The 22,346-nt window shown below is 47.9% G+C and overlaps 1 protein-coding gene and 1 pseudogene across 1 annotated transcript in view; one reads left to right on the top strand and one right to left on the bottom strand.

The window, feature by feature from the left end:
* Positions 1–1,436: 1,436 nt before the first annotated feature.
* LOC137534226 (transmembrane protein 176B-like) overlaps positions 1,437–22,346 on the top strand; it is a 171,334-nt gene continuing 150,424 nt past the window's right edge. The window contains exon 1 of the mRNA XM_068255631.1: positions 1,437–1,513. The gene's annotated coding sequence lies outside the window, so the exon portion shown is untranslated. The remainder of the gene's footprint in view (positions 1,514–22,346) is intronic.
* On the bottom strand, positions 2,385–18,779 carry LOC137536775 (piwi-like protein 2; annotated as a pseudogene).

Genomic DNA, 22,346 nt, shown 5'->3' with positions numbered 1-22,346 from the left:
CCCAGCTAGTGTCTGTTAACTTTTATCCAGGAGGAAGGTGCATTTGGCAACAGCAGCAGGGGACCAAATAGAAGCCCATCAGATCACGTATAGAGGCTTGGCGAGCCATTAGCGGCAGCCACGAGAGAGGTATTCAACTGTGGCGCCGCTGTTCACCTCCGCCATGCAGCTCCGCCCTCCACTTCCTTGTACGTCCGGGCACGGGAGCCTGAGGATAGCGGCGAGGCTGAGAATACTGTAGCAAGTTTTCATTTCATGCCGCGATGCCCGCTGCCTATCTACTGCTATAATGGTGATCGGAGGGAGACAGGAAGTTGGGCAGCTGATGTAATAAAGCGCTGAGGCTGTTATCAAGATCTGTATCGGGCTTACCGTAATTGCCTGTCCGCTGCCTATTTGCTTCTACTGTATGTCGGGTGAAGTGAGAGAGGAAGCCGGGCGGCTCTTAGTAGCGTGCGAGCCGGCTCAAAGCAGCGTGCGAGCCGGTTCATAGCAGCGTGCGAGCCGGTTCATAGCAGCGTGCGAGCCGGTTCATAGCAGCGTGCGAGCCGGTTCATAGCAGCGTGCGAGCCAGCTATGAGCCGCCCGGCTTCCTCTCTCACTTCACCCGACATAGCAACAGATAAACAGCGGGCAGGCAATTACGGTAAGCCCGATACAGATCTTGATAACAGCCTCAGCGCTCTGCTATTACATCAGCTGCCCAACTACCTGTCTCCCTCCGATCACCATTATAGCAGTAGATAGGCAGCGGGCATCGCGGCATGCAATTAAAACTTGCTACAGTATTCTCAGCCTCGCCGCTATCCTCAGGCTCCTCCACATGCTGGTAAATTACCGCAGGGATTACTGGGGGAGGGTGGAAGAGACAGCTGCACTGGCCAAAATATGTAGCATTCGGACTATAAGACGCACTCACTTTTCACCCCCAAATTTGGGGGAGAAAAAGTGCGTCTTATAGTCCGAAAAATACGGTATTTATGCTTGAAAAAAATCTATGTACCCCCTTTTGATGTTGCATGTATAAAGCTGTCTGTACCATCAGCCTGCAAGCATACAGGATTGTAAGCCTGACGAAGGCTGCAAAGCCGAAAGCTCGCTTATTCTTATTCTTTTTAGTTAGCCAATAAATGGTATCATCCTGATTTAAAACTTCTTGCTTTTACTGATGGCTAGCATGGTACAATACCCTACTTCATTTCTACAGTGACCACTGTTAGGTCACGAATAAATCTTTGATCATTTCATCAGTGTCTGGTGGATTTCACTCAGCCGAGTGCATCAGCTAGCATAAACTCGAACAACCACATATTTTCCAGGACATGAAATGCAGAGGAGGGCAAGCATTTCGGCCGTTTACTTCCTGCTCTTGTTGTTATATTCTGAGAGAAGTTTTTGATATAGCGGAGCTCCTCCCCTTTTTTCTCTGCTTGTTACTTTATTCTCAGAGCTTTATATCACACAACCTACAGCACAGACACAGAGATACAGAGGTAACTGCGTGTGCTAAGAGGTGAGAGTACTTACTGCTATCTGCTCGGTCTTCACTGGAAAACTTATTTGCGTTCACTGCTTACTAGACGTCAAAGAGAAGCTACATTGATCTTAGAAGTTGATGTGTGTCTAGCATAGACATCTTTTACTACAGATGTTATTAAATGATATACATGACGGTATGATTATTGTGTTTAGATTTAATCCGGGCATTTAGAATACTAGGCTTTGCTTGGTTTCATGTTTCTGTGCCTCCCAAATGCATTGCCCCTTTTCAAGGCCGTGAATGATTTCGACCAGCTGAATTTTGTTTCTTAGGGCTGCGACCAGCTAGAGCATTTTTGGCAGCGTTTTGGGATCACTTGGCATCACTTTTAGTTTGCTTGTGATTTCTCAAATCGCTTCGCCAATATTAGTGGATGGAGCAGATCACAATAGAGTGATTGCGATTAGCGAAATCGCAATTGCAGGACGTGCAGCATTTTGGGAGTGTTTCCACTCTAATGTATTGGATAGGGGCAGGGAAATTGCTTACAAAGCGCTACCACAAATTGCTAGTAATTGCACTTTGTAGTGGGTTCCAGGCCTTACTGTTGTTTGTTGGTGCTGAAACTTTTTGTGTTCCAAAATCCCAAGTTTACACACCTTTGTTGGTTGTTGCATAGGGCACCCTGTTGTAAGAAGCATGCAGTGTAAGGGCCCCTCCCTATGCACTGCGATGATATTCCTATTAGGCTTTAAACATAGAGTGGGGTGGGTTTGGATGCAGTAGTGCACAGCATGCTGTCCATTAACCAGGTAACACGTGTCTTTACCGTGGCAGTGAAGCATAGTTTTTTTGTGCTGTATGCCTTACTGTGGTCGCACTGCAGTGCTAAAGTGTGATCCGACTATTCAGCTACGATGTAATCTGGTTCCAATGCAATTGACTTGGTGTGATAAGGCCCTAAACGGTATAAACACGGTTAAAGAAGTTATCAGGGAGAGAAAAAAAAAGCTTTACTCACCTGGGGCTTTCTCCAGCCCCTTGCAGCCGACTGTCCCACGCTGACCGCTCCGCTCTCCGCTGCCATCCTGGTCTCCACGCACGGTGCAGAGGCGACCCTGAGGTCGTAGTTCTGCGTCTGCGCAGTATGCCGCGGGCAATGTGGCCATGATTGACAGCGGCGCTTCACGCAGGTGCAGTAAGGACGACCTCGGGGTTGGCCTCTGCACCATCAGCAGAGACCGGGACGGCGGCAGAGAACGGAGCGGTCAGCGTGGGACAGTTAGTTGCAAGGGGCTGGAGAAAGCCCCAGGTAAGTAAAGCTTTTTTTTCCCCCTGATAACTCCTTTACAGGAGTCATCAAGCAATATTTCCTATTCCCCAATCTCCTTACCTGGGGCTTCCTCCAGCCCCTTTCAGCTGACATGTCCCACGCCGCAGCTCTGCTCTCAGCCGCCGGCCTGGGGTCCCTGCACGGTGTCTCGCCAGGCGTCATCAACTGCACCTGCGCGAGCCCCACTGTCAATCAAGTCCACATTGGCCAGACTGTACTGCGTGGGCATAGAACTACTACGCCTGCGCAGTACACCCCGTACACGTGGACTTGATTGATAGTGGCACTCGCACCGGTGCAGTAGAGGATGACCTCAAGGTTGCTGTCTGCACCGTGCGGGGCTCCCGGGCCAGCAGCTGGGAGCAGAGCTGCGGCTTGGGACAAGTCAGCTGCACGAGGCTGGAGGAAGCCCCAGGTAAGTAGATCAGGGGGTAGGGAATATTGCTTGATGACTCCTTTAAAGGATACCAGAGCTGAAACATGTATGTTAAGCAGTTCGCTTCCGCATTTTTGATCGCATGCACGGGAGTTATCTGCACATGTGCACAACATAATGGTGACATCATGAGAGGTAAAACATTTGCATCAGGCGCAGAGATTACAGGGTCAGCATGTTTGTTCTGTGTTCACATTAACAGCATGCTGTCAGAGTAGGAAGAGAAGGGAGAGGAGAGCAAGGTGAAGAGGTCATCATTGGGAAAAAGCAGCCTATTGTGCCGTGGGAGGAGTCTAACAGTGAGTGAGGAGGGGGGAGGCAAGAGAGCAGCAGCATGGGGGAGGGGGGGCACATCCTCCCAAATTTGCCTCAGGCAGAAAAACCTAGAGTCTAGAACTGGCCCTGGTTAGGGGCCTTAATGCTATATAGAGGATTTACTAGTCTCCAAGCTGGAGATGTGTTCTGTTGCTATAGAGGCAGGAGGATAGACAGCACACAAGAAGTAAGGATGAAGAACAATGGAGTTGTCTAGTGCTCAGACAAAATGATCTAGCAGTCTAGCAGTGTTTCTCTTGCCCACGCATCAGGGAGGGTCGGGGCTGCTGCACAAACACTAGATCCTCGGCAGAAGGTGGCTCCCTATGGTTGCCAAGAACCATCTAAGGAGTGTACAAGGTTTGAAGCTTAGTAGACTAAAGAGCCTTGTCCCATCATGTCAGAAGAGGGTTTACACTTGGATAAGGGACAATTGGCCACATCCATACTTAGCAATTTACCCCAGTCATACCCACATACATACATGGAGTTCTTCCTTCAAAAATGAAAAAGATTAAGTAAATGGTATTCCTATTGTCCTTATTCTTTTAAAAGGTAGGCTAAATCAATTCAGTTCGATTTCTGCATAAGCTGATAGTTCATAGAAGGAGAAATAGTTCACCTTAGTCCATGCAGCACACAGTGTTCAATACTTAAATACACAGGACCAATGACCGCTTAGTAGATTTCACAACAGTGAGGTCCTCACCAGTGGCGTAACTACAAATTATGGGGCCCGCCAGTGAAACTTTGATGTGGCCGCCTCAATTTTCACACCCCTTCCCTTGGTACCCTTCATGGCCTTGGAGCCCATCTCACAAGGGTCATAAAACAAGTGTGGCCATCATAATCTTCACACCCATGAGGGTGTAGACACAAAAACACCTGATCTGAAGGATGGACCCTGTATCGGAGGAAGGTAAGGTTAGTAGTTGGGGCCCCCTTACAGCTTTGGACCCCCCTGCAATCGCAGAGACTTTTCCCCTGTAGTTACGTCATTAGGGCTTGTAAATACAGCCCCCCGATTCGGACAGAGTGGAAGACTTCTAATTATGCGGTAGATGCCTTCTAGCAAGAGTCATTACGTATTTATCAATCTATGGGCAGGAGAAGAGGTAGAGGTAGAGCTATTCCCCAACAGGGCCACAGTAGGATCGACTGGTAAGTCTACACCAAGAATTTGAGAAAGTGTATGAAATATTTGAGTCCAATAAGATTGAGCTATTGGACAGGCCCACCAGGTGTGCCAAAGATCTCCCCTATCTCCACAACCTCTATAACACAGCTCTGAATGTGAAGAATCAAAATTATGTATCCTCGCTGGAGTATAATACTGCATATCCTGTGCAATAGCTTTATGGAGGTTTTAATTGAGGAGTAGTGGAGGCTGTTTTTAATCAAAGTGGCACAACAATGGGCCCACCTGCTCTCAGATAGTGTAATACCACAGTCTCTTTCCCAGTCAAGCTGAAATTTGAATTTATCATTGGAAGGTGTTTTTGATAGAATAGCATAAGTATCAGAGATTAGACCTCTATCCAGGGGGTTATTTTTACACCTAGATTCAAAAGAGGTATACATCAAGATAGAGATATCTTTAGTTAGATTATATAAATAGGAAAAAAATTGAGAGGCTCTATCTCTTTTCTGCAGAGGTACATTTCTATCAATACAAAACTGACCAACTGAAACTTAAATGAAGTTGTACATTTTCCTACAGTATGAAATAATTTATCTCTCCACCACTGATATCGTTGTGGATGGAGGCCAGGGGGAAAGTCAGGGTTGCCAAAGATATGACACATACAGCTGGCTTGAGATTGCATATTGTATAAGAACCTACATTTAGACCAGAGACTAAGGACTTGAGCTGACAAGGGTGAGAGTTTTCTAATATTTTGGAGCGGTATTTTAATTGGCCACATTGCCCCCTGCATCGTGATAGGTGATAAAAGCTGAGACTCGATATCCACTCATAGAGGGGCCCGAATATTGCCATTAACCACAGCCAATTGGGAGATTCTGGCAGCCTTATAATAATTAACTAGGAGAGGGAGATTTAAACCTCCAAAGTCTTTAATCCTTGCTAAGATAAGGTATTTGATCCTGGGCTTGCAAATCTGCCAGATAAAAGTCTATCTTTTTTTGCAAAAAACAAAGGGGGCCAATTTTAATTGAAATTGGGAGTGCTCTGAATAAGTATAAAAGACGGGGTAATAAAGTCATCTTAAGTGAGTTGGCTCTTCCCAGTAAAGACAGAGGAAATGTGGACCAAACATTAAGATTGTGGCAAGGAAATGAGGAGCGCTACTTAAAAACAGATATGTGCCTACCTGCGAGAGAGTGCAAGCACCACTTGTGGGGTAAAATACACACCTAGCGTACACATGACCTGTCCACCACCGGAGGATGTTGGTTTCCTATAACAGCTTGCATGCAACTTGTTAAGTACTTGTCCCTCCCACTGCGGAGAAGTCATCCTCGATGGGAGGGGACCTAACACTAACTAAATCCTGACATATGCATATGCATAGCCTGGGTGCGCCACCAAGTAAAATTGAAAATTGCACAAAAGGTGGATCAGCGCATCACCAGGTCGCCTCCGAATGGCCTCCTATCAGAGGTGCGCTGAGCCCCCCAGAAACTCCAAACGCACCTTGAACCCAAACAGAAGCTCTGCATATACACCAATAGCACAGGATCATGATCTGACCATGTGCTTAAAAGATGTCTTGAATATGCTAGAGATGGAATACATGAGGAGGATACCAGTATAAGATCCAGCCGGGAGTATGAATTATGTGGTGAAGAAAAGAAGGTCTATGCCCTCTTTGCCCCATTGTACTCCCTCCAGGTGTCAGATAAAGAGTGTGGTTTATAAAGATCAGTAAAAAAAAATCTTATTTTTTTTTGTGCTATAGAATCTCTAGAAAGGTTGGATCTATCTATGGAGTCATTAGGTGCAATATTAAAATCGCCCAACCATATTAAAGAATCGAATTTAAGGGTCAACAAGATATCTGAGATCTTAGTAAGTGTTTGAAGTGGCTGGTTTGGTGGTGCATACACATTCACTATACACAGTATCTTGGATTCATACATGCCCAAAATAATGGAGTATGTACCCGACTCGTCATTAATATGAGATTGTATGTCTACTGGAAAATTGTCAGAAAAAAGGGTTATCACTTCTCTGCTTCTTTTCTTATAAGAAGACATATACAGTAGAACCTCCTATAATGCTTGTGGAAGTGTTTTGGCTTTTGGGGTAGACTGAGGAGAAAAATGGGTTTCCTGGATACTCAAAATGGGAGGGTCAGTTAGGTAGCCGGGTGGGAGGGTGGGCAGTTAGGTAGCTGGGTGGGAGGGTAGGCAGTTAGGTAGCAGGGTGGGAGGGTAGTTAGGTAGCCGGGTGGGAGGGTAGGCAGTTAGGTAGCTGGGTGGGAAGGTAGGCAGTTAGGTTGCCGGGTGGAAGGGTAGTTAGGTAGCCGGGTGGGAGGGTAGGCAGTTAGGTAGCCGGGTGGGAGGGTAGTTAGGTATCCGGGTGGGAGGGTAGGCAGTTAGGCAGCTGGGTGGGAGGGTAGTTAGGTAGCCGGGTGGGAGGGTAGGCAGTTAGGTAGCCGGGTGGGAGGGTAGGCAGTTAGGCAGCCGTGTGGGAGGGTAGGCAGTTAGGTAGCCTGGTGGGAGGGTGGGCAGTTAGGTATCCGGGTGGGAGGGTAGGCAGTTAGGTAGCCAGGTGGGAGGGTGGCAGTTAGGTAGCCGGGTGGGAGGGTAGGCAGTTAGGTATCCGGGTGGGAGGGTAGGCAGTTATGCAGCCGGGTGGGAGGGTAGTTGGGTAGCCGGGTGGGAGGGTAGGCAGTTAGGTAGCCGGGTGGGAGGGTAGGCAGTTAGGTATCCAGGTGGGAGGGTAGGCAGTTAGGTATCCGGGTGGGAGGGTAGGCAGTTAGGTAGCTGGGTGGGAGGGTAAGCAGTTAGGTAGCCTGGTGGGAGGGTAGTTAGGTAGCCGGGTAGGGGGGTAGGCAGTTAGGTAGCTGGGTGGGAGGGTAGGCAGTTAGGTTGCCCGGTGGGAGGGTAGTTAGGTAGCCGGGTGGGAGGGTAGGCAGTTAGGTATCCGGGTGGGAGGGTAGTTAGGTATCCGGGTGGGAAGGTAGGCAGTTAGGCAGCCAGGTGGGAGGGTAGTTAGGTAGCCGGGTGGGAGGGTAGGCAGTTAGGTATCCGGGTGGGAGGGTAGGCAGTTAGGTAGCCGGGTGGGAGGGTAGGCAGTTAGGTAGCCGGGTGGGGGGGTAGGCAGTTAGGTAGCCGGGTGGGAAGGTAGGCAGTTATGCAACTGGGTGGGAGGGTAGTTAGGTAGCCGGGTGGGAGGGTAGGCAGTTAGGTAGCCGGGTGGGAAGGTAGGCAGTTAGGTATCCGGGTGGGAGGGTAGGCAGTTAGGTAGCCGGGTGGGAGGGTAGGCAGTTAGGTAGCCGGGTGGGAGGGTAGGCAGTTAGGCAGCCGGGTGGGAGGGTAGTTAGGTAGCCGGGTGGGAGGGTACACAGTTAGGTAGCCGGGTGGGAGGGTAGGCAGTTAGGTAGCCGGGTGGGAGGGTAGGCAGTTATGCAGCCGGGTGGGAGGGTAGTTAGGTAGCCGGGTGGGAGGGTAGGCAGTTAGGTAGCCGGGTGGGAAGGTAGGCAGTTAGGTATCCGGGTGGGAGGGTAGGCAGTTAGGTAGCCGGGTGGAAGGGTAGGCAGTTAGGTAGCCGGGTGGGAGGGTAGGCAGTTAGGTAGCCGGGTGGGAGGGTAGGCAGTTAGGCAGCCGGGTGGGAGGGTAGTTAGGTAGCCGGGTGGGAGGGTACACAGTTAGGTAGCCGGGTGGGAGGGTAGGCAGTTAGGTAGCCGGGTGGGAGGGTAGGTAGATGGGTAGTTTAGTGGGGTAGGGGCCCAACTCCTATCCTCCCTGCCTCACCTCGGGGGTCCCACCTACTTTTATGAGCGGCGGGAGAGCGGCATATACAGCAGGCTCCGGCGGGGTAATCAGACACTAGATGTCCAGCTGCCTCCCGGGCTACGGTGTCTCCTCTGTATGCTGCTCGCAATAAACCAGGAAGCAGTGCGAGCAGCATACAGAGGAGACACCGTAGCCCGGGAGGCAGCTGAACATCTAGCATCTGATTACCCTGCCGGAGCCTGCTGTGTATGCCGCTCTCCCACCGCTCATAAAAGGAGGGGGGCCCTCGAGGTGAGGGAGGGGGGGCCCGGGCCAGCATTATTATAATTTAAAAAAAAAATCCTCTCTCAGCTGCGGGCTCCCTGTGACGTAGGGCTGCCGCATGCCCCATAGCAATGGCTATGGTTGCTATACCGATTGCTACGCCGCTGGTATAGTTACAGTACAAGATACACCACCAGGGAGTGGTTAGAGGTAGGCACCACCAGGGGGGTCTAGGGGTTAGGGATAGGTACAGGGAGGGTTCTGTGTGAGAGTAAAGTTAGGTATAGTTACAGCACAATATATGTAATAAATACAATTTATTAAATTATGTATATTAAACAAAGAGGGGGGGTCTAGGGCTTAGGGATAGGGAGAGATCTGTGTGAGCCTACAGTTAGGTATAATTGCAGTAAAATATCTGTAAAATCTACCATTGTATTACTATGCTTAAAGAGGAACTCCAGTGAAAATAATGTAGTAAAAAAAGTGCGTCATTTTTTTACCATAATTATGTATAAATGATTTAGTCAGTGTTTGCTCATTGTAAAATCTTTCCTCTCCCTAATTTACATTCTGACATTTATTACATGGTGACATTTTTACTGTGGGCAGGTTATATAGCTGCTCCTAGCTGTTTTGGCTGTTACAGACAGCTCTAAACGCGTACGTTAAAAAGGGGCGCTGGGAAAAAAGGGCGCCGGGTTTTTAACGATAAGAATGGATAACGTTTAAAAAATATTGTACTGTTTTTCGTTTAAAATTAATGGTTTTTAAAGTTATAATTCATTAAATAATGTGCATTAAATCGGCAATTGTAAAAACGTTAATCTTTCGTTTAAATAGTGAACCGTATAATAACGTTTAAAAAAAAATTACTAAGTAACCCTCCCTGTACCTACCCCTAACCCCTAGACCCCCCTGTTGATGCCTAAACCTAAGACCCCCCCTGTTGGTGCCTAAGTAACCCTCCCTGTACCTACCCCTAACCCCTAGACCCCCCTGTTAGTGCCTAAACCTAAGACCCCCCTGTTGGTGCCTAAACCTAAGACCCCCCTGTTAGTGCCTAAACCTAAGACCCCCCTGTTGGTGCCTAAACCTAAGACCCCCCTGTTGGTGCCTAAACCTAAGACCCCCTGTTGGTGCCTAAACCTAAGACCCCCCTGTTGGTGCCTAAACCTAAGACCCCCCTTTTGGTGCCTAAACCTAAGACCCCCTGTTGGTGCCTAAACCTAAGACCCCCCTGTTGGTGCCTAAACCTAAGACCCCCCTGTTGGTTTTTTCGTTTAAAAATAATGTTAAAAAAAAATGTACTGTTTTTCGTTTAAAAATAATGTTTGAAAAAAAATATTGTACTGTTTTTCGTTTAAAAATAAAATTTAAAAATGTATAAATCATTAAATAATGTGTAATCATGAGAAACAGTAATAAAACATTAAGTCTCCGGGCGCCGCTTTTAAAACGTTATTTTTCTCCGGCGCCCTTTTTTCCTATCGGGCGCCCATTAAACGATATTTATTATAGGAGTGAATGGCGGCGCCCGATTTGTCCACTAGCCTCAGGCGCCCGAATTTACTGTTTCCGCTCTAAACAGCCATTTCCTGTCTGTGAACATTGTTACATTGTGGCAGTTTGCCCAGAGTACCGCGGTACTCAGAGCTTCTTGTGGGAGGGGTTTCAACACAAAATCAGTCATACAGCGCCCCTGATGGTCTGTTTGTGAAAATCATTATATTTCTCATGTAAAAGTGGGTATCAGCTACTGATTGGGATAAAGTTCAATTCTAGGTTGGAGTTTCTCTTTAATACAAGTGTAAATATCGTTTTTTGTTATAGACGCTATTTTGCCATTTAATTTTTGTTTATTTAATCTATTTAGCACTACATTTTCTTTTACAAGCTATAAAAAAAATTATTGTTTTACATTACAACCTATAATTTCGGCTATATCCGGCGCCCCTTTTCCAGGCGCCCTTTTTTTATACACACCCTGTTACAACTGAATATGCACTCCTTCATAGTCCAATACTCCAACATTCCTAGCAGCTCTCATAATCTCTTCCTTCTCTCTGAAGTAATGGATTTTACATATTACATCTTTAGGGAATTCAGAGTCTTTTTTGCCTGCCCTCCCTAATCGATGGGCCCGGTCAATACATATCTGTGACCCGTCCCTGCCCTAAAGCTTGCCAAATATTGCTTGCAGTTTAGAGGTCAATTCTTCAGCCTTAATTGTCTCCGGCAGGCCCTGTATTCTAACATTATTTCGCCTACTACAATTCTGTAAGTCCTCCACTTGGCTCCTAAGGATATAATGCAACCCTTACTGCTCTTTTGTCCGATCTCTCAGTTTATCCACCTTCAGTCTAAGGGCTGCTACCTCACCTTCCACTTCCACTATGTTCTGTGACACAGCCCCCATCTCCCCTCTTACCGCCTCTATTTCGCTTTAGTGGAGTCCAGAATCGTTACTGTCTGTGTTTCAAGATCTGCTTTAGTTGGCATCTCATGTAGGTAGGCCCATATATCTTTCAATTTCTATACTTGTGCCTGTGTCAAGCTCGGCGAGCTGTCTGCAGATTAAGTCTCCGGGGTCTCCCCCTGTCTCCCCCGCGCTGGTGATGTAGCTGAGAAGAATTTAGTCATTCAGGCTTGTGGCTGCTTCGGAGTATTAGCATTATTGGTCTTTTTTTATTTTTCCCAGTCATCTTTATCTGCCACCACCTTCGTATTAGTTAATGCTGTTTGCAGGACTCACAGTCCTTACTCTTTGCTGCTCTTCAGGGGTCTAGGAGAACACCACCTAGGCCCGTCTGCAGGTGTCTTCAGTTCCAAGTGCCGCGGGCTAAGCTCAGCAGGAGTACCGCTAATCACTCGCAGCTCGTCTCCGTGTTCTATAGCTCCCCCCTCTCTCAACTTCCACAGTCTCGTCTTCTGTACGGAGTGCCTGAGGGATCAGCTGGTCTTGCTGCAGGTCCGCCCATTTTCTCTGGTGCCACCGTTCTCACACAGGCGATAATCGGGGCCTCTGCTCTCTGACCAGCAGACCTATTCGCTCTGTAATGCCGTCAAGTCACCCGCTTCAGCCCACGGTCTCCATAAAATGCAAGAGCCTCGTCGCATGGAGCCCTCACACCGCCATATTTAACCACGCCCCCCAAAGGTCGACAGGTAGTCAACAATGAAATTACTTTTCATGACAACCCCACGGTGCATATAGGGAACATAGTGATAGTAACAAAGGTAGGAAGCGAATAAATTATACAAGTATGCCAGGTATTACAGATATTTAATTTGCAGGGTGCTGGCATTTGGATGCTACCAGGCCAGTTCCAGTACATGTGGCACAATTTTACGTGACAGTTAAAAATGGCGCACAGTGCCAGGGGAATGAAAACGGCGCCGCATAGACTTACATTATATAACGCTATTTAGCGTTATAAGTGTAAAAAAAATGGCGCAGGCATCGTGCCTTACACTTATAACGCTAAATAGCGTTATAAGTCTTAAAAAATGCAGAGGGCAGAGGGGATCAAGAGGGGGGGGGGGGGGGGGGAAGGCAGCGGACACTGGAGGGAATAGGAATCGGGGGAGGATGTGTGCAATATGCATACATTATCTTGTCCCGGCCGTCGATCGCTCCTTCCCTCCGCTCCTTCACTTCTTCCATTAGTTTGCTGTAGCCGGCCAATCACCATGTGGTTTCAGTCCCCGCATAGTGATTTGCTGGCTGCAGGACTACAAGCAAACAAATGGAAGAAATGAAGGAGCGGAGGGAAGGAGTGATCGGCGGCCGGGACAAGGTAATGTATGCATATTGCTCCAGGGGTCTAGTCCTGGGAAAAGAGGTGAGTGGACTTACCTGGAAAACTCCTGCGCGCCAAAATGGGCGTGGTCAAGCACAATGTGGGCGTGGTCACGGGTGGGGCCAAATATACATGACCTTAGCAGTGATGTAAAAGGTCTGCCGGGGAAGTTTGAGCTCTGCCGTAGTGTATCCCCCCAAAATAGGGGCATTTCACCAAAAAGACACATAATCTGGTAGAAGTTCCTCCAAAATACAGATAATATGCCAGTGGTTCCCCCAAAATAGACAATGTGGCAGCAGCAGTTCCCCCAACATACACATAATTTGGAAGCAGTTCCCCAAAATACGCGAAACCTGGCAGCGGATCACCCAAATTACACGTAACACCCAAAATACATATAATCTGGCAGCAGTGGTCCCCCAAACATACACAACCTGGCAGCAGTTCCCCAAAAAACGCGTAATCTGGCAGAAGCCGTTCCCCTAACATACACATAATCTGGCAGCTGTTCCCCAAAATAAATAACAGCGGTTCCACAAAAATACAGATAATCTGACAGCGGTTCCCCCAAAATAGGTACCCTCAGCATAGGTAGCCAGGTCTATAGGTGTCCCCAGTATAAGTAGCCATGAGTATAGTAGTCCCCAGTATATGTAGCCAGAGGTATATGTGCCTAGTATATGTAGCCAGGGGTGTATGTCCCCAGTATATGTAGCCAGGGGTATACGTGCCCAGTATATGTAGCCAGGGGTGTATGTCCCAGTATATGTAGCCAGGGGTATATGTGCCCAGTATATGTAGCCAGGGGTATGTGTCCCCAGTATATGTAGCCAGGGGTATGTGTCCACAGTATATGTAGCCAGGGGTATATGTGCCCAGTATATGTAGGCAGGGGTATACATGTCCAGTATATGTAGCCAGGGGTATATGTGCCCAGTATATGTAGACAGGGGGTATATGTGCCCAGTATATGTAGCCAGGGGTATATGTGCCCAGTATATGTAGCCAGGGATATATGTGCCAGTATATGTAGGCAGGGGTATATGTCCCAGTATATGTAGGCAGGGGTATATGTGCCCAGTATATGTAGCCAGGGGTATATGTCCCAGTATATGTAGCCAGAGGTATATGTGCCCCAGTATATGTAGGCAGGTGTATATGTGCCCAGTATATGTAGTCAGGGGGTATATGTGCCCAGTATATGTAGCCAGGGGTATATGTGCCCAGTATATGTAGGCAGGGGTATATGTCCCAGTATATGTAGGCAGGGGTATATGTGCCCAGTATATGTAGCCAAGGGTATATGTGCCCAGTATATGTAGGCAGGGGTATATGTACCCAGTATATGTAGGCAGGGGTATATGTGCCCAGTATATGTAGTCAGGGGTATATGTGCCCAGTATATGTAGCCAGGGGTATATGTCCCCAGTATATGTAGCCAGGGGTATGTGTGCCAGTATATGTAGTCAGGGGTATATGCCCCAGTATATGTAGCCAGGGGTATATGTGCCCAGTATATGTAGCCAGGGGTATGTGTCCCCAGTATATGTAGCCAGGGAGTATGTGTCCCCAATATATGTAGCCAGGGGTATATGTGCCCAGAATATGTAGGCAGGGGTATACGTGCCCAGTATACATAGCTGGGGTATATGTGCCCAGTATATGTAGGCAGGGGGTATATGTGCCCAGTATATGTAGCCAGGGGTAGATGTGCCCAGTATATGTAGCCAGGGATATATGTGCCAGTATATGTAGGCAGGGGTATATGTCCCAGTATATGTAGGCAGGGGTATATGTGCCCAGTATGTGTAGGCAGGGGTATATGTGCCCAGTATATGTAGCCAGGGGTATATGTCCCAGTATATGTAGCCAGAGGTATTTGTGCCCCAGTATATGTAGCCAGAGGTATATGTGCCCTAGTATATGTAGTCAGGGGGTATATGTCCCCAGTATATGTAGTCAGGGGGAGGGGGTATATGTGGCCAGTATATGTAGTCAGGGGGTATATATGCCCAGTATATGTAGCCAGGGGTATATGTCCCCAGTATATGTAGCCAGGAGTATACGTGCCCAGTATATGTAGTCAGGGGGTATATGTGCCCAGTATATGTAGCCAGGGGTATATGTCCCCAGAATAGGCAGTCAGGTGTCCCCCCAGCATGAGGGGAGCAGCGGAGTGGAAGGAGAGTGTGAGCAGCGGTGGAGAAGGGGGGCCATTCCCCCCCCCCCCTTCCCTCACCTTAGGGCTCTCCTTCCCTCGCTCTCCCCTCCAGAAGTAATGTGCGGGCAGCCGGCAGCGGGCGGGACTTACCTCTCCTCATTCGGGCGCCGGATCTGCGTGCCGCTGCTCTGGACCAGACCAGTCTAGCGGCAGTGGAGTGCTCGTGCCGGAACGAGGAGAGGTAAGTCCCGCCCGCTGCCGGCTACCCGCACATTACCTTTGGAGGGGAGGGCGAGGGAAGGAGAGCCCTAAGGTGAGGGAAGGGGGGGATGGCCCCCCTTCTCCACCGCTGCTCACAGCTTTCCTTCCACTGCGCTGCTCCCCTGAGTCCCCTCCACACACCCATGCCAGCCTTGCCAGGGTGGACGGCATCCACCCTCAGGAAATAGTAAGTGGACGCCGTCCACCCGCGTCCACGCCCCACTCAACCCCTGTATTGCACACATCCTCCCCCCCGATGCCTATTCCCTCCAGTGTCCCGCTGCCTCTCTCCCCCGACCCCCGCTGCCTATACTAGCCAGCCTCCTGCATTTTTTAATGGCGCACCGTTCCACAATAAATGTATCATAAAACGCTATTTACCGTTTTAATGTATTTCCATTAAAATGGTAAATTGCGTTTTATGATACAGTTATCGGCAGAACGGTGTGCCATTTTTCTCCCTGCGCCATTTTTAGATGTACCCCAATTTGAAAGTCAACCGTTGTAGATGGTCAGGGCTGAGGATTGCAGTGTTCATCATTACATATATAGTGAGTGGGAATGGCACATCCTTGCCTGACATGGTGGGAGAGCAGGAAGAAATACACCCGGTTGCGCTTGGTGATGGTGACAGTATGGTCCACGACGGTACTGGGAGTAGGGGTGACAAATGCTCCGGACACGGAGCAGTAGAGATTGGTGCTGATCCTTTTCTGAAATACAATGACAATTATGCGAGGGGAATAACTTTCAAAAGTACCAAAGCAGGTCTGTAACTTCGGGATCTCATATTTCTGCACTGTGCTGAACTGTCTAGAGCAGTGTTCCCCAACCCTGTCCTCAAGGCCCACCAACAGTGCATGTTTTGTAGAAATCCAGAGAGGTAGTTAATTTGCTCTGCTGAGACACTAATTACCTCACCTGTGAATGTTTGTGGTTTTCTGCAAAACGTGCACTGTTGGTGGGCCTTGAGGACAGGGTTGGGGAACTCTGGTCTAGAGGACTACATTCGCCATTCCACGCCACCCTTTAGATTGTAAGCAGGGTCCTCCATTCCCTAGTGTAATCTACAGGATCGTGTGCTCCTGTCCTATGACAGCCTGTACTTGTATTACTGGGCCTACCTAACCAGCCCATATTGCATGATCATGTATTTTACAATTTGCATGTATAATTTTGCTCTATGTTGTATAACCTTGTTATGTCTGTAATCCTTGTATCATTGTAAATATTTATTGTCAAGTGCTGCGTAATATGTTGGCGCTTTATAAATACAATAAATAATAATAATAACTGTCCATCTGACTCTCCATATCGGTACACCACAATCTTCTCTGGCAGCGCATGACTTACCTCGTAGTATTTCTGGAGAGCGGCCACAAGGTACAGCTTCAAGCCATCCATAATCTCCTGATATGGAAGCTGAAAGATTACACCGGAGTAACAGCAGGTCAGGCAAGAATTTATGCTGGCCACAAAGCCTCTCACTGAACAGGAACTCTGGCCGGCATTATGGTAGATCCATTCCGATCACCATCACATTTTTCAGGGGAATGTCCACTCCCCACTCCAACTCGGTACATCACAATCTTCTCTAGCAGCGCATGTTTTACCTCGTAGTATTTCTGGAGAGCAGCCACAAGGTACAGCTTCAAGCCATCCATAATCTCCTGATGTGGAAGCTGAAAGATTACACTGGAGTAGCAGCAGGTCAGGCAAGAATTTATGTTGGCCACAAAGCCTATCACTGAACAGCAACTCCAGCCTGCATCATGGTAGATTCATTCCGATCACCATCACATTTTTCAGAGGAATGTCCACTCCCTACAGCTCTCCTTCAAGCTTACAATTTTTCTGCATCTAATTTTTCTGTGTGATGCTTCTCAGTTTTGTTGGATTAGAGATTGCTTTTCATTCACACCTTGAGAAGGCACAGGTGTTTGTACACAGCACAAGTTCTTTATGGCACCGTACAGGTCAGCGCCCGTCGGCAGGTATTAGCTCTGGAATTACCACAGTTATCAAAGTATAATATCAGGAAAAAAAAACTTGTAGAATGTTATAAAAAAACTTTTCAATTTTCAATTAATCAAAAAAAAAAAGTCTGTCCTTTAGGGATTATACCCCTGCTCTGCATCAAATACGTAATTTTCCTAGTGACTTTTGGCATGTATCCCACTCTGGCATGCCCCCCTCCAGGTGTGAGACCCCTTGAAACAAGTTTTCCATCACTTTTGTAGCCAGATATAGTTCCTGTATGTTTTAACCTAAACGTTAACTCTAAACTTTTACCCCATCCTTTTAGATTGTTATTTTCCTTATTTTCAAATGGTAATATGAGGGAACATGAATCAGGATAGAAAGAACCAGTGTGGTTTGAATGATAAAACTACATATTCTTCTTATGAGAGTTATATAGTATGTGTGACTAGAGGGTGTCGGGGGCATGGTTAGACGTGTGGTAGCCAGGGGCTACCACACTTAAAGAGAACCCAAGGCCGCATGAAAAAAGTAAAAAAAAAACAAAAACATACTACCTGCTCCATGCCATCTCCTGGATGAATCTGAGCTGCTCCCCACTGCTCTCTATGGCCCCGTTCATCCTCCACAGCTGGTGTAACATCTGATCACCGGTGGAAGAAATCCAAGATGGCCGCGACCTGGAAGTACTTTTGTATTTATTAAGCACCAACATAGTATGCAGCTCTTAAAATGAGTTGATATGTCTCTCCCCTCCTCCTCCTCCACATCTGTGTTTTATATACAGTATGTGGGGTGATGTATGTGCATTTCACATGTGTTGGAAGCACCGTTTGCTGCATTTCACATGTTGCTGCATTTCATGTGTGGGAGGTAACATTTACTGGATTTTAATATGTGTGGGAGGTAATGTTTGCTGCCTTTGCTGTTTGCAACATTTCGTGTGTCAGAAGTAATGTTTGCCACATTGCATGTGTTGGGGGAATCGTTTGCTGCATTTCATTTTTCGGAGGTAATGTTTGCTTCATTACATGTGTGGGAGGTAACAGTTGTTGCATTTCATGTGCCAGGGTAACAGTTGTTGTATCTACAGTATTATTTGATGGTCACAGTGGCTGAATCATATGCTAATAAATAAATAGTATCACACAGTTTCTGCAGATTTATCGTCTGCACATCCATGATGCAAATCTCCCATTTCACCACATCATGGAGAAAACACTGCTTTCTTAAAGAGACTCTGAAATGAGAATAAATCTCGCTTCAGAGCTCATAGTTAGCAGGGGCACGTGTGCCCCTGCTAAACCGCCGCAATAGCGCCGCTAAACGGGGGTCCCTTCACCCCCAAACCCCCCACTGCGACACTTGGTCGCAGACTTGGTCGCTCCTGGAGGCAGGGCTAATGACTGCAGCCCTGCCTCCAGTCACGTCTATCAGCGGCGCATCGCCGCCTCTCCCCCGCCCCTCTCAGTGAAGGAAGACTGAGAGGGGCGGGGGAGAGGCGGAGATAGGCGCTGACAGACGCGCGTGGGGCAGGGCTGCGGCAGTTAGCCCTGCCCCAACCAGGAAGCGCTCCCCCGCATTACGGAGGGGATTTGGGGGAACACGTGCCCCTGCTATGTATGAGGTCTGAAGCGAGATTTATTCTCGCTTCAGACTCTCTTCAAGTGTTAGGGGAACGTTATCTAATTACCTTTAGGGTCACTTTGCCTAATTGTGTTTTGGGAGGAAATGGGTTCACTGCCTCAGGGTTACACCACGCTGCACTGACATAACCACCCCTTCCCGTCCCAGGTTGGGCCCCCGAAAAATCTGGTCATGGTGAACAGTGAACAAATATTGAATACTGTGAGCAGATTGTCTATGTAAGCTCACATACCACATGGAGGTAGTAAATTTGGTCAGTGATTAACCAATCATAATTGAAAGTGTGTACTAAGCTTTAGAATCCTATAAAATACAAGACACCAAAATTATTGATTTCTGCTGCTAGTTACTTGTCAGCAGCTGTGAGATTGTAAATAGAATGAAAAGGGCCAATATGTCTAATAATAGGCCCTACATGGGACTGTGGTAACCTGGGTTTAGCTAGATAGCCAGTTCAATTTCCCCCCTGTGAGGTAGCTAGTTCCTGATTAGCTGAAAGATTGCTGCAGTAAGGTGGTACTATGGCAGGGAATGTGATTGGTCGGCAATACTGGCAGGTAAAGTTCTGCCAGGTGTTGCTGGGGGCATACATTGTTGCATCATCCAATGGGGAGCAACTTCTGTGTATAAAAAGAAGGTCCGTCGCCTGTATTCTGCCAGTGTACCAGAGCGGTCTGGGTGAGCTTGAGCTTGTAGTACTTGAGCTTGTATTACGTTGCTCCCCAGCCGCAATGGACATTGTGAGGCTTCTGGCTTCAAGAGCCGAAGAACCCGGGGGACTGGAGATGCTGGCGAGATGTCTCCAGCTGGCAGAAGAGGAGCGGCGAGTCGGCGCGGAAGAGGGAAGAGCCACTAACCTGCCGGCGAAGAGGCTCCGGAAGAAGCGCAGGTCCTACTCGCCGGATGCCCCCAGCGGCAACTCATCCAGGATCGGCGGAGGGAAGGCATCGGCGGTTGGAGCGGCGGCGAAGAAGAGGAAGCCCCCCGGCAGTGATCGGCAGTCTGGAGCAACATGCGGGGTCCCCTCGGCAGCGGCGGTGAAGATGATCTCGTCAGAAGCCCGCCCCTCCGCGGCATCCTCCGCGCCGACCAACCCGGGATCTGAAGAGGCGTGTTCTGCGGCTGGATTTGAATTTCCAGCCAATCCGGCGCCGGCAGTCCTCGAGGGGCGGAGCCATGCAGCGGAGGAGGTTCGGGCTTCCACTTCTAGGGCCAGCTGTAGCTCCGCCCACTTTCCAGCGACCAATCAGGTGGCCGCCGACTCTTCCGACCACTCCTCTGATGATGACGACGACGAGGGGGCGGCTCAGGCAGAAAACGACCATCCGGTCGCATCAACCAGCGGTGGGAGCGAGCGTACGCAGGCCTGCGCCGCTGACGTATCGTTGCCAGGGCATCCTGGGACGCTTGTGTCGGCGGCAGCTGGCGGTGCATCGCAGCTCCATGCTGGGGGGACACAGGAGCAGCGCTCTGCTCAGCACAGCGAAGGGGTCGGGCAGCAAGCCTCTGCTCCAGCATCCACTGCAGGAGGCAGTAAGTATGCCGACTCTAATGCAATTAACTCTTTGATGTCTGCTCTATTGTGTGCTCTTCAGAAGAACAGTAACCCTTGCAATGCTGATAGTGTATGGATTGATAAAAATGTCTCTGCTAATACTTCAGTCTCTGCTAATTCAGCTAACCCTTTGTTTCCTTCAGCTAATCCTTCCTTTCCTCCCCTTCCTCCTGCTCTTCCTGCTCATGCTGCTCCTGTTATTCCTTTAAGAAAGTCTGGCATTTCCGAGTCAGTATATAAAGAACAGATGTCATGTGAGCTATCCCCATTAGGTTTTCATCTATCACCTAGTGTCAAGGAAAAAATTTGGCAAGGGGAGTTTATCGATTTATTGTCGCTGCTTCCTAGTTCAAAAGAATTTTTAAAGCAGGACAAAAGGGAGGACAAATCTGAGGATGATTGCAGGCGGCCTGTTCCGCGATCATTGCACAATTGGTTACAGGCATTTTGCATATATGCTAGCGTTATGGGTGAACGTCATCCAGAGCAGTGTCCGCAAATGTTCCAATACTTAGATACAATTCTTGAAGCATATAAAGCGTACGGCGGTTTTGGTTGGTACACGTACGATGAGAATTTTAGACAAAAGTTATCTATCTACCCAGGTACAAAATGGGGTTCAAAAGACGTGGGCCTATGGCTCACTTTAATGATGTCACCAAAAGTTTCAAATGTTAAGCAATCCGCTTCAAATTCAGGTTCTAATTACAAGAAAGGCGTTTGCTACGCTTTCAACGACGGGCAGTGCAAGTGGCCCGGTTCATGTAAATATCGCCACGAATGCGGTTTTTGCGCCGGGTCTCATCCTATTTCGAGATGCTTCAAGAAAGCAGCTTCAGTGACACAATCAGGCTCTAAGGAGCTTTTTCTTAAAAGCTCCCACTCCAGTGAGGCTGGCAAGAATGTTGCCGTGGCTCAAAATTTACCCCGACAGGGAGAAGGCTGTTCTTCTAACTAATGGCTTTGACTATGGTTTTAATCTCCCGGTATTTTCAGGTCAGGGTTGTTATATGGTTGACAATTTAAAATCAATTCAGACACATTTTCACATAGCAAAAGAGAAGATTGACAAAGAATTGCTTGAAGGTAGGATAGCTGGTCCTTTCCCGTCACCTCCTTTTGTAAATTTCCGCCTGTCACCATTAGGTATTGTTCCGAAAAAGGAGCCGGGCGCCTTTCGGCTCATCCACCATTTATCTTATCCTAGTGGTAGTTCTCTTAATGATGAAATTTCCAGTGATCTCTCATCAGTTTGTTATACTTCTTTTGATAGAGCTCTGGAGTTGCTCCGGCCCCTAGGTCGTCATGCCCTTTTAGCGAAAGCGGATATTAAATCCGCTTTTCGTTTGTTACCAATACATCCCTCAGCTTTCAGTTCGCTAGGTTTTCATTTAGCCAACCAATTCTATTTTGATAAATGCCTACCGATGGGGTGCTCGCTCTCATGTACTTATTTCGAGAGTTTTTCCTCCTTTTTAGAGTGGGTTGTGCAGCTTATTTCAGGTTATGATTACCTAATTCACTACCTAGATGATTTCTTATTCTTGGGCCCAGCATCCTCAGACATTTGCCAAAAACTTTTAACAGTTTTTTCAGTTATTTGCAAAGATTTTGGTATCCCTCTGGCAGTGGAAAAAACTGTATATCCCTGTACCTGCATTGAATTTTTAGGTATTACCATTGATTCAAACAGAATGGAATTTCGCCTGCCAGAAGCAAAATTGATTAAAATTAAATCCCTGATCTGTTCTTTTTTACGCAAGAAGAAGGTATTACTGAAAGAAATACAATCCCTTCTAGGTACCTTAGCATTCGCCACTAGAATTATGCCCATGGGCCGTGTGTTTTCGCGTAGGTTGGCCATGTCAGTAAAGGGTTTAAAATCCCCTTTTTCCCATGTACGCTTGACTGCTGATTTAAAGGAAGATTTATTAGTCTGGTCCAATTTTTTAGATACTTACAATGGGCGCTCCCTCTGGCAAGATGATTTTAGAACGAACTCTGAGTTAAATTTCTTCACTGATGCTTCCGGCAGCGTCGGCTGCGGAGCATTTTTTAATGACAATTGGTTCTGTGCCAGGTGGCCTTCTGAATGGCTTCAGAAGGAGGTGACGGGAAACATTGTGCTTTTAGAACTATTCCCAGTTGTAGCAGCCGTTTATATCTGGGGAGACCAATTTGTTGG

This window comes from Hyperolius riggenbachi, chromosome 10 (assembly GCF_040937935.1).
Source record: "Hyperolius riggenbachi isolate aHypRig1 chromosome 10, aHypRig1.pri, whole genome shotgun sequence".
NCBI classification, from domain to species: Eukaryota; Metazoa; Chordata; class Amphibia; order Anura; family Hyperoliidae; genus Hyperolius; species Hyperolius riggenbachi.
The sequence above is the reverse complement of the archived record's forward strand: the minus strand, read 5'-3'. Positions and strand labels throughout refer to the sequence as shown.